We start from the raw sequence: 13,055 nt of genomic DNA on the forward strand, positions 1-13,055 counted from the left end.
AGTAGCAATGGACAACAGAGTAGTGTAGCCTACTGCTCAATACTTGAACACGACTTTGTTAATTTTGTTGTAGGAAAATGTAATTGAAGCCAAATGAAAGTAAATAATCTAAAAGGTTTTGATCATATGGCAAATAAAGTACTGATATTGCTTATTACATTTTAAAGGAAAAATGAAGTTGTGGGTGAACTGCTAGGCCTGATTGTCCATGTTCATAGTCCAAGAGAGTTCAGTAGGACTGTGCTTGGGGAGAGAATCCAACAATTGCATCAGGAAATCTGTTCAAACTTGGAAGTTTTATTTTCTCATTTCAAACCCCCCTTCAGCAGAGTTGGGACAGTGATAATTGGCTCTTTGAGTTTAATGATGTGAGGGGCGTAACCACTGCGTTGTTGTTGAACCCTATTGTTAGTGGAGCATTCTTTATGGTTCCTTCAGGTAAGGCAGTTGTTCCAGCTGATGTGGTCGAGGCTTGCTTGTGGCACTTTGGGTCAGGTTAAGAGTCTGACTTTTATATCAGAGGTTTTCCTACTGCCCTGTAAGGTGCCTTAGCAGTATCAGCCACAGCTCCTTTGACAATAACAGTGACAAACCAAGCCTTGACCAGTTCTCCTGCTTGGACAGAAAAGCAAAATGCTGAGGTTGAATGGTACAGTGACTAGGTTCTCTCTATTTTGCCTTCCTCTTCCTTCCCTCTCTATTCTGCCTTCCTCTTCCTTCCCTCTCTATTCTGCCTTCCTCTTCCTTCCCTCTCTATTCTGCCTTCCTCTTCCTTCCCTCTCTATTCTGCCTTCCTCCTCCTCACCCTCCTTCTCTGAAGCAGCAACTTGGCCTGGATACATTTTGGATGGGATGCATGTATAAGGGGCTTACTCAATTGAACAATGTATTACAGCTTCAACAGATGGAATGAGACTCCCATTGCCCTTACTTTTTACGATGGGAGGGAGGAATGGATGGTAGAGCTATAATTTGAGCACATCAGTAATATTAGCCAGATATAGTTGCCTTCTGACTTTTTCAACGTGTATGGGGTTAATGCATGATTCTCTGATAATTTTGTAAGGCTAGCTTGAATGAGGTTCTAGACACCCTCTTTCAGGTTCGGAGCTTAACTGTTCTGGCAGAGTGGCAACCCTATGCCAGACCATATAGGAGGTTGCAGGAGTCATCACTTACCCTTTGCTCATATGGTGACTAGTATCATGAGGTTTCTGGGAGGGTTTTCAACTTCTCTCAGTTGACACACAACATCCCACTTAAGTAGTGAGTCTCCTATAAAATGTATTTTGTATTTCCTTAAGGACAAATAAATTTTTTCATATGTGTAACTTATGAAGTAATTACATAGCTATACTTTCCACTCGTGCGGCAGCTTAAATTCTAAAATCTGGCGGAGCGCTCCGATTGTTTAGTGCAGGTGACCAGTCCTGCCCACTAACAGGAATACTAGGAATGATTTAGCTGACAACCTCATTCTCTTTCTGCCACTCTCGCTGTAAACATCGGTTGTTTGCAGCAGCTTTGTTTATCATTCACTGATTAGATAGCCAGATTTCTGTGAAATATTATTGCTGATTTCGAGTAGCCTTCAAGCCTATAGCTTTTGGGATCAGTATTTTATTGTTTTGTTATTAAGATGTGATTCAGGTCTCATATTTCGCTACAGCAATTTTGCAATCAGTTGATTAACTCTCCTTTACTGAGTAGTATATTAAAAGGAAAATATCGTGTTCGCTACTGAACCGATATTTTTGGTGGCAAATACATAGCGGCAAGTCTCAAATAATGTTTGATAAGTAATTGAGATATGTTTTTTGTGATGGTACTTTGTGTACTTCAAAACGATTGTCAGTAAAGAATTGATTTAGAACATTTTCTTATTACACTTTCCTTTGCAGAGAACTGAAAAATATAAGGGCAGAACGTAGTAAGGAGAGAAATTACTTATATGGGCGGCAAAGGGCTTTCGGATAAATAGACTTTCTTGACAGCCGAGAATCAGCTCTGAGCACTCAGCGACAGCCGAGAATCAGCTCTGAGCACTCAGCAGCACCCGCTAGCTTCGGTGCTGAGCGCCCAGGAGTGCTCACTAACTTCCGGGGATACTAGCTTGCCTGGCGCCCAGCTACACCTGATGCCATTCACATCCTGAGAGCACCCAGTGCCAGCTCCCGATCGCTTGGTGCCAACATTTCCCACATTAATTTTTTCTCTCCGGCTACTAGCCCTCTTATCTCCTTCCATGCCTGGCTCCATTGCTTCCTTACGGTGCCTTTGCCAGTCTTGTGCAGTTGGTTAACAGAAGTTAACCTTGTGATAGTGTAGTGTTGTGCAGTGGAGGAGGTGATTATCTGGCCCGTCAGTTCTCCTAGACCTAAGTCACTGTCATACTCCCCTGAACTTGGGAGAAGTCATACTGAAAGTCCAGTGGAGGCTGATGGGAAGTTCTCCGGGTAATTGACCCCTCAGTCGAACCTGTTGTATGGCCTCAGGTTTGCGACAGACAGCCACTGAAAAGGCGTCTTACGGGAAGTGTAGGGGAGGTGACTATCTGGCCTGTCTGATCTCCTAGACCAAAAGTCACTGTCCTGCTCCCCTAAACCTGGGAGAAGACATACTTGCGGTCCAAGGGAGTCCTAGGGGTTTTACCCCCAGCAGTCAAACCTGTTGTCAGGTCCCAGGCATCGGCGGACAACCATTGAAAAGGCGTCCGAAAGGATGTGTTTTAGTGATATTGATTCTGGTTTGGAAGTCCATGGTGCTTGTCCTCTGAACTTCCCCGGACACTCCTAGATGGAAGGAAGAAGATATACCGTACCAAAGGTCCAAAGGAGGTTGGTGGGGTTTGCCCACCAGAAGTCACCTCCTTAGTAGAACCTGTCATTCAAAGTTTGTGTAGTGAAAGACCCTCAGACTGCTGTTGGAAGGGTGTCCCTTTTAATGCCCACCAGTTATTGTCAGACTAAAATTAGCCCTGACAAGAGGTGTTCTAGGTGTTTTTCACTGCACGTCCCGACCCTTGAAGAGATGTAGTGACAACGAGACTATTATGTTTCAACAGGCTAGAGATTCTTCTCCTGGCGACATATGACAGTCACAGCGCCTGCTCCTGAGTGCCTGCTGTCTACCTCTGCGCGCTTGGCACTGGTTGCCAAAAGTTTGGTGCCAACTGAGTGCCTTACGCCGATTCCCAGATGCTCAGCGCTGATTCCAGAACACTCGGTGCCTACTCCAGAGCTTCAGTATCTATCCAGTACGTGACTCTGCCTGTGAACATTTACCACCCGCTCACAGACAATTTTTTAAAACGCTGTTGTTCTTTCTTGAATGCCAGTTCCCAACTGAGTGCCTGGCTCTGGTTTTTCAAGTGACAGGCGCCAGTTCCCGATAACCTGGCACCAATTCTCCAGTATCAGTTTCCCGCATCTGTGCACCATACGGAGAGCATTAGCTTGTGTAGGCTATAGAGAGGTCCCCTTTTCGGAGGACAATTATGTCCAGTATTTGTTCTGACACAGTATACAGACCATCGGTCCTTTACATTAGGAATTACAGCGAAGCTGGGCACATCCATTAAACTCTTAAACAAGGTGCTTAGGCAGTAACTACTGTCAGTTAGGCAGGAATACCCACCTCCCCAGATGTAAACATTCCAGTTTGCTTTTGGCCATCATGCGTTGCAGACATGTTTTCGGATCTCTTTGCCTGACTGTCGTTAAGCTCTTTATTATCCCTGTGGGATCTTTCTGTATTTTGTGTGTATATTACGCATTTGATATTTATTAATATACAAACCCACGATTTGTGATAACCTTGCATAGGCTGTCGTTTTCCTATGTCTGTGTCTTGGGTTTGACTGCCAAAGGCGTATTTAGAGGGGCATAACCAAGTGGTAATGCTTCTCTTCCAGTAGCCCTTTATTTGAATACTGAAGGCATTTCCCTGTATGTTCGGATAAATTAGGTTGGGACGTAATATCTTTGCTCCCCCTTCATCGATTGGGACGTAACAAGTTCGCTCCACTTCATGGGCTCCCACCCTCCATGACTACTACCTTTCTTCTTGTGCTGATTGTTGTTTTCACCGCTTGCGCTATGTAGAGTTGCTGAGGGGAGGTTGCAGGCATTATCGGTAAGTTTCGCTTCCATGGGGCCCTTGGTGGCCTCCTCTCCTTCCTTCTGTCTCCCTGTAGGTTCTTCCTTATCTCTAATTTTGCCTTCTTTGCTCGTGCATTGGGCGAAGACTGCAAGGGGGAGGGGGCGGGTCGGTCGGGCAACCTCTTCTCAGGGGCCTCCTCTCGCTATGTAGGCAGTTCCCCTCGGAGTGAGAGGAGTCTTCCTCTACTAATCATCATTGTTTTTTCTTTCAGGTTGACAGTGAGCATCATAGGCACAGCAGTAGTTGGCTGGATATCTCAGGATATCTTTGCCTGAAGGAGTCCGACATTCATGCAGTGTTTGCTTCATGATCGACCACAGTACCTGTTTGGAATGGCATAGATCCATGTCGGGATCATTCCATCTCTGTTCCCGCCAGTGTGAATCAATCACTTATTGTTGGCCTTCATGTATGCTGTGGCACTGCCTCTGGCGTATCTGTGGTCCGTCTGCTCCTGCTGTGTTTCTAGTGTTATTGCTCCTGTTGACTCGGCAACATTCTCCGGGTGACTCCTGGTCCCGTCGTTGCTGGTGACATTCCTGGGCATTGCTGTAGCTCCTGCCTTCCAAACTGCTGCTGTAGCTCCTGCATCAGCTGTCCTGATCGTGCCTGCTGCTTCTCCTGGTGGTCGTGTCCTGGGCCGCTTCCGTTGTGATCCTGCCTAGCTGGCCTGGAGGTTACGATGTTTCATGTCCACCATCCTGTAGATGTCGGAGTGAAAGTGAAGGAAGTCACCCTGTGGAGATAGCCGCCATCTTCTTCAGCTTCATCTTCGATTTTGTCTTCTGCTGCCTCTTCCCTTCCTCCCCGAGGTTTGAGGGGGTCCTGGGAACCTGATAGGCCTCAGTCGGCCTAAGGAGAGGAAAGCTGCATCTTCCACCTTGATGTCCTTTGGACATCTAGGAACTGCCTCCTTCCAAAGAGGCAGTGGGTCTCTCGTTGGCTCTTCCTGACTTTCGGGTTTGGGAGCAGATTCGCATACCCATGGGTTTTGTGTTTTGGAAGCTGAGGCTGCGCAGACCTCGGTTTGCACTCCCGTTCCCAGTCCTGGAGGTTCAACCTCCAAATGGGTGCTGCTTCAGGCGCTCATTCATGAGCCGCTCCAAGTGCTTGAGATTCTGTGGAGTATCGAGTATCCTGATCTGGTCTGGAGACTACTCTCCCCAGCTCAGTTGGGGAGCAGTGCGAAAGAAAGGGCTGAGGCACCCAGGTGTCTCGATCCTATCAGTTCAAACACCAGAAGAAGCAGGAAAGAGGTTCCTTTTGGGAGTCCTGAGGGACTTCTAAGGGACTGACTCTCTTCTGGTAGGCAAGTTTCTCCTGTTGGCTCTTCCTGCCCTCGGGCGAGAACCAATTCGCATTCTTCTCTGGGGTCTCGTGTTTCAGGGGCTGCAAGAGCATGGCCTTGAGAAGCCACACCCTCATTGCCAGTCTTAGAAGTCTGCATTTAAGACTGGTTCTGTGCCTGGCTCTTTTCGATTTCTTAGGAAACCGAAAGCAGCCGCTCCCGATTTTTGGGAGTCTCATAGGTCGCTCTAATTCTGTGAATCACGAGCTCTCTCCTGGCAAGAGGCACAGGACGAGAAAAGGTGCCGAGACGCCCAGGTGTCTTGATACTGCCCGCCAGCTGCTTCGGTTGCTTGGCCGGGTTTCATCCTCGTGTCTTGAACCTTAGGGTTCGAGCATGCAGGATTAGCAGACATGGAATTCCCCTTTAAACCTTCTTCTCAAGGGGCCTCGGCCTTGAAGGAGTTTAGAGTGCGGGAAATTAGCGTTAGTTCATGGCAGATGAGTTCCGCCCTGTCCAGTTCCAATTGTGTTTGCGCAATCGGCTCAGCTTGGTTCTTGCTCAGCTCGGCTTGCCCCGCTTGCCACCCAGTCCACCGCTTACCACCCAGTCTGGATTGCATTTGTGTGATCGGCTCAGTTCGGTGTGGCTCGGCTTGGCCCTGCTCAGTTTTTCCAAATCAGGTTCTCGGCACGGTTCAAGTGAACTTTCTGCTCTTCCCAGGAAAACGCTTTGCCACAGCACAAGTGCTCTTCTTTCCCCATGTGGCAATAATCTCCTTCGGTCGATTATCGCTCACAGGTCGCCTCCGGCTGGCCTTACTGGCAGGACAGGTAGGGGCACTCTTTCTCTTCACCTGTTCTCTTTTCCTCTAAGTTGTTCTGAGAGGTGCAAGACGGACAGAGAAAGCTCCGTTGAATTTGTCTTTCTTCGTCGGAGTTCAGCTACCTGGCGTGCTTTTGGTGTCAGTCCCCCGATTGTATCGTAGTACAACCAGGTAGCTGAGGAGGGTTTCTTGGGATCTGTCAAGATCTCCCTCCAGGGAGAGATGTACAGGAGTTTCACGCTTCGGAAGCAGCGAGGGTCTTCCTCTTCAAGTTGCAATTACCCTCGTTTCTCGGAGAACTTTGCGCCAATTTGTCAGCGCAAGGATCTCTGGGACAGGACCACGGCTTCTGCAATGAATAATCTTCATCACTCACAACCCTTGCAGTTCCCGAAGGGGCCGAGAGTTTTGGGGGCTGCCGCAGTCCTTGATTGCGAGAGAGTTCTCGACCAGATGAATACTTTTCTTTGGACAAGGAGTTCATTCAGGTCGAGACGCCAAGCTCCTCCCCTGCCTAGACAGATTATGAATTCTTCTTGCCTCGGAGAGGTATTACCGACTGCAGGTTGTTCTGACTCTGCTTTCTCCGGACTGGGTTCTCTCTCTTCTTCTTCTTGCCATGAAGGGTATTCTCTTCTGCACCAAGAGGTGGCAATCTTGGAGGACACCTGCTGGATCCACAATCCTTCACTTTTAGACTTTCTCTCCTCGAATACGACCATTCCTGGAGAAAACCCTGCCTTCTGGAGACTGGTCCTGTCTGGGATTTTGTCATAATTCAGATCTCCGGTTTCATAATTCCTGAGTTGGCTCAACCCTTAGGAACTAGCCTCTACTCGGCTCTGCCTTTCTCTTTCGGAGATTTGCCGGACTGCGGTAATCAAGGTTCGTACCGGGGCACTGCCGTATCCTTTGGACAAAGGCCAAGACCTTTGGGTCTTAGTCATCTCAGCTCAACCTTAAGTTCAAGTCAGCCCTCCTCAACTCCTAAGAAGTCCCAGGCTTCGGAAGAAGATCGTGGAAGCACACAGCCCTCTTCTTCCCTTCTGGGAAAGTGCGCATAACTATGTCTCTTTCCACCCTCTTTTCTTTAAGGAAGGAAGGCAGAAGGGAAGAGAGAAAGACGTATCAACTGGCAGAAGTTCTCCTACTGCAGATGCCTGGATGATTGATACTTATCGAGTCTCTGGACCTGGCAGCAACATTGCCGAGACCTGGGAATGGATTCCTTCAGGAGAAGTATCTATTTCCCTTGGGTCTCAGCAATTCTTTTCATCAAACTTTCATCCCACTTCCTCTCCCGTGCTCCCGATTCGGGAAATGCCAGCCCGGCTAGAGCTAATCATCTTGGTATCCTGTCACCTTGAAGAAGATTCCCCAAGGTGAATGAAAGAGGTGTGCTTCCAGTGCTCCATCCTCCTTTCCTCTTTGAAGTATGAGGAAAGAGTGAAGTATGAGGAAAGAGTTAGGCTAATGCTTGATTGAAGGAACCTTCGAATATGCTTGCATATTCTCCTCACATTGTGTGTCTACTCCGGATTCACCAATTGAGGAATAGGTCCCCACCTGTAAGACTTTGTATTGAAGGTGTGTGACAGAGATGATTAGTATATACCTTCTCATCAACATCCTGAACTCAAGGCAGCCTTTTGGCCTTTCGAGAATTCAGGATGAGTTTTGCAACACTCAGTGGTTTCGTTGAACAGCAAAACCACAGTAGTGGCATACGTCGACAAACGAGGGAATTGTCTTTTTTTTTCCCCCCCTCCTGTTCCATCTGTCGACATTTGCAGGTATTCAAGTGTTCTATAATGCACTCGATAGCTCAGTTAGCCAGATACATTCCTGGTGGCGACGTATTGGTAGGCGAGCTTGGCCTCGGGTTTGAGTGATCGGGACGGAACATGCTCATCACTCTTTTTTCACGAAGATTCCATGAAGAGACTCGAGAGATCCCTACAGTCTTTCTGTTAGTCTCCCAGCACAACAAAGTGGGTTGTTTTCTCGCTCCTTTGTACCAGACCCAGGGGCTGCTACGGTGAGGCATGCTGTCTTTTTGGGAAACATCGATATCTACATTTTTCCCTCTGTATTTTTCTGTTTTGCTAGGTGTTCACAAGCATTGCTCACCCCGAGTTACAGACAAATGCTGGAAGACTACACCTTTCACCAGACTGATAGCTCTGCTTCCGAGGCATCAAGAAGAGTTCTCCTTGACCCAACCTCCTGTAGCAGCTACACAAGAAGTGGTTCTTCAGGCAGTACAGCACATCCCTGTGTGTTCAGGACTGGGAGACCTTTCAGCTTTCCTTGCAAGCATAGGCTTTCTCGCTGAGCGGCAACGGATATAGCTGAATGTCTCTTGAAGTCCTTTGCAACACCATTCTAGGGAACTGAGACGTCTCTCCAACGTCCCTCTGTTGCAGTGTGGGATGCGACAGGCTCGGCTGAGGGGGGGCAACTACCTATGGGCAGACCCCGCCAACCTCCCTTGGGCCTCCAGTATGCCTCCTCCCAGTGTTAGGGGAGTCTGGCAGTGACCTTTGCCTAAAAGTTAAGTATATCTTAGTTTTACCAGACCTTTGCCTAGGAGAGTGGCGGGACAGGTAGCCACCTCCTCCACTCTCACTGCACTGGCACTTTTATCAGTGATATTTTCCATAAGAAAATGCACAGAATCTCCTAAACGGGTCACTGCATTCACCATAAGATTGAATTTATGGTCAATCCTGTTCTTGAGGGCAGTGAAATGGTTGGGTTTGGAAGCGTGGGAGCTGGGAGTGGGTGGCACAGGTTTGACACAAGAGACACATTTGATACAGGTGAGGTAACAACCGGTACATCAATACTTACCGGCTTAGGAGTCGAATTACTACCTGAAGCCTTACTCTCGGCCCCCGAAGCTGCCTTCCTCTTCTTGTCCTTTTCTAACTTAGCCAGGTGAGAGAACAAAGTTTTCCAAGTCTTTTCATCCCAGTTAGCACATTCACTATACATAAGATCAATTGAACATATCTGACCTCTGCAAGACAAGCAAATAGTGTGTGAATCATATGAAGCTTTGGTAAGCCTGGTATTGCAACCTTTACTGCAATATTGGAAACTAGTTGTGCTAGTATCAGATATAATTAATGATAGTCACAAAAATACAAAAGTCTAAACTGTGAAATTCCCCAAGGAAAGTACTGATCGAAAACAGAGCATAAGGTAATTCCTACTGAAAAACAACCGAACAATGCAAGAATGACAATCAGCAATTCCTGCTAAGAGAACGCTGGTTCGTACATCCAACTAAGTTCAAATTCAGAGAAAAATCAATATAAGGGAAAAAATACCACAAGATAACGGATAATATCTGTGCCCAAAGGAAAATAGGCAAAATACTTCACCATGAAAATGCAAGGTGAATCCAAAAAACAGGCTGCTCTCCTATAACCGTGTGAGCTCTAGGACGGCAGAAACAAATTGAGGATCTTTTCAGGAGTTGTTCCCCTCCTTCCCAGAAAGTGGGCAGTGCCTAGTCACTGACTCAGACAGAAGAGTAGTTCAACCACGAATTTCAAAATTCAAGCTGCCGTCGAGTAGAAACTACAGCAATATAATTACTGGGTAAGTTATTTACATAAAACATTATTTTTAACATGAATGTGCAAATTACATAGATAATTAGGGTACTAGGGTAGACCAGATAGTGTCGCTAAAAGAATCAGGAATTTAAAAACAGTACAGTATATTAACTGTACAACAGAAACAGTGTGCATTGAATTTCTGAGATGAGAGGAATGTAGAATTTGAAGGTAATGAAAAAGCTGAAGATTGATGCAATTGTGATTTGATTATGGATATGGGTTACTCAAAGAGTATGACATTACAGTACAATGTACATCAGTTACTCAGATGTACAGTATATTGGTTTCTCAAATATTTGGGTATTCTCTCTCATGACTACATTCCGTAATTTTGCAAAAGAAATCCAATGTTCTCCCTCATAAGGGTCCTAATTTCCTTTATAACTACAGTATCTCTTGTGTGATCAAACAGATTCATAGGAAGACTAAAGTGGTCTACTAAAGATGCCATTGGTGTTTATCAAAACTGTTTAAAAAGAGGGAAAATTTGAGCCTTACTTGGAATGATGTAACATCACTTTTAAGGAATTGCAAAGGATGAAAGTTTACTTGGCTAATTGTACATAAAGCTAGGTTATTTGTGAAAAGCACTCAGAGTTTGGATAATCCAGATGTAAAAGTAGCTTAGATGTACATGTAATCTACATTATACACAGTCTTTACAAGTGGATTAGTGTCTTGTGATAAAGTAGTCACTGTCACATTAATCTCAGTTTCTTAGCAGCTGTTTCATACACTTCTAAGCAGACTCTGGTTCTCTCCAGAGTTTCAAGTGTTTTCAATCATTATTGTTGGTTTGAAGGGTTGTTAACTAGGTAGTGATGTAATTTAAAAAATTAGGATCTAATGTTACTCAGTTTCATATACAGCATCAGAAAACTTTACTTAAGAGATTTAGATGTTCAATTCAGCAGGAAGTCCGAGGAGTTTGAAACCTTGAGGAGAACAGTGATTGAAAAATACCTTATCATGAACTAATTGTTTTTTATTTCAGACTTATCAGCTTCAAGAATGGCAGTCAGCACAAGGGGCTGAAGGGAAAAAACAGGTTTATCATGTAGTGAATTATACCAAGAACTGTTTGTCCTCTGGATGTACAACTTGTAAAGGTAAGGCTTTAATGAAACTAGAACTGTTCTACTAATTAGGTATTAACGTTAGACCTCTCAGAGACTGTCTTTGATGTTATACAAAACTTAGCGCAGTCTTTAAGTGCGCTGCACAAATGCATTTCTTTATAAAGCTTTATGTTGGCTTTAAATTGTGATTTAAGAGGTGCTTCTAACTAAAGGTTTCTGGTAAGAATAATATTAAACCAGGGAAGCAGAAGTGTTCCTACCATTTTGAGTGGAAGAGGGCAGTGTACTGTTCAGGGAGTCATGGGTAAGTTACAAAGACCCTCTTGATAAAATTTGTAAAAATAGATTTTTTAATCCTCATGCATGGAAATGAAACGATCAGTGCTTGTGGGAAATATGAAAAAGTGTTACTTGAGATTGCATAAATATATGTTAGATTTTTTACAGGGGGATGCAATTTGTGATTGAAGGGTCTAAAATCTGGTCACTCTTTATATAAGTTTTAACCAGTGTGCAAGTTAGTTATGTAGGGATACTCAGCATTAAACCCAGATAGTTGTAGCATTGTAAGGCTTTGAAAATATAATGCTTAAATGTTGGTGTCAAATAGCCTTGCTGTTGAGGACACAGGCCTCCCTCATGCAGTTACCTCAGTATAAAATTGAAAATTACAAGCAGTCTTCTGATTTCTTTTTTCCAGTGCACTCATGTTTATTTTGTAGCCATATTATAAGTCAGTATACAGCATACTGTTACAGTTTCAGTTTTATTGTAACTACTGTGTTAATATGTCAAATGGAACATTAGTTGATTCATACTTTTTAATCATATTCCATCGTGAAGCAGTGTAGAGGGACTTCAATATGTTTTCAGACCAAATGCATGGTGATTCTGCTGAAATCAGACTGGATACAGTTAACAGCACTTTGACCACCCAGTTTTAAAGTATGGCTGTAATGGGGTGTGGTGGCCGGGAGCATTTATACAGCTATATTCTGAACCCATCACTGAATTCCATAATTGAGGGGTTTCATGGTTCAACCCTTTCCCTACTTGAGCAAGTTTCTCCCCTTGTCAGAATCTCACCCTGTAGGCATTACTTAAGGTTCTTTGCAGCGTCCCTTAGGGCCCTAGCTGGAACCTCTTTTCATTCCTTGTACTGTACCTCTCTTCATATTCTTTCTTCCATCTCACTTTCCACCCTCTTTAACAATTGTTTCAAAGTACAAATGCTAGGTTTTCCTCCCAGCGCTTGGCTTTTGGCCTAATTTCTTTATTTTGTTCTTGTCAGAATCTCACTCAGACCTAGGGCTCTACTGATTAATTGATTATGAAATTTGGGTCTTGGAAGACCAAGGGCCGGAACCCATCAGGATTATTCAGTGCACCCAGGCTCCTAATGCTTTATTATCCCATATGGCAGATTAAGTAGGAGGTTACAGGAGTCATTGCATCCACAACTTGTATTTGTGATCAGGAGCATGGTATTTGGGGATGGGATTTGACTCGAATAAGGTCAGAGATAACACTAATGGAGTAGCGTCCTATATAAAGGTGATGAATTGCATTTCTGTAGGAACAGATAGCTAAATTTTATAAATAATTTGTATTTTATGTGTGTATATATATATATATATATATATATATATATATATATATATATATATATATATATATATATATATATATATATATATATATATATATATATATATATATATATATATATATATATATATATATATATATATATATATATATATATATATATATATATATATATATATATATATATATATATATATATATATATATATATATATATATATATATATATATATATATATATATATATATATATATATATATATATATATATATATATATATATATATATATATATATATATATATATATATATATATATATATATATATATATATATATATATATATATATATATATATATATATATATATATATATATATATATATATATATATATATATATATATATATATATATATATATATATATATATATATATATATATATATATATATATATATATA

At 43.3% G+C, this 13,055-nt stretch overlaps 1 long non-coding RNA gene across 1 annotated transcript in view; it reads left to right on the forward strand.

Moving 5' to 3' along the window:
- The window catches only part of LOC136832775 (uncharacterized), a 53,699-nt gene that overhangs the window by 2,704 nt on the left and 37,940 nt on the right, over positions 1-13,055 (forward strand). Inside the window, exon 2 of the long non-coding RNA XR_010851313.1 lies at positions 10,899-11,013. This is a non-coding gene — a long non-coding RNA (uncharacterized lncRNA). The remainder of the gene's footprint in view (positions 1-10,898; positions 11,014-13,055) is intronic.

The sequence above is a fragment of the Macrobrachium rosenbergii genome, chromosome 50 (genome assembly GCF_040412425.1).
Source record: "Macrobrachium rosenbergii isolate ZJJX-2024 chromosome 50, ASM4041242v1, whole genome shotgun sequence".
In the NCBI taxonomy this organism is placed as follows: domain Eukaryota; kingdom Metazoa; phylum Arthropoda; class Malacostraca; order Decapoda; family Palaemonidae; genus Macrobrachium; species Macrobrachium rosenbergii.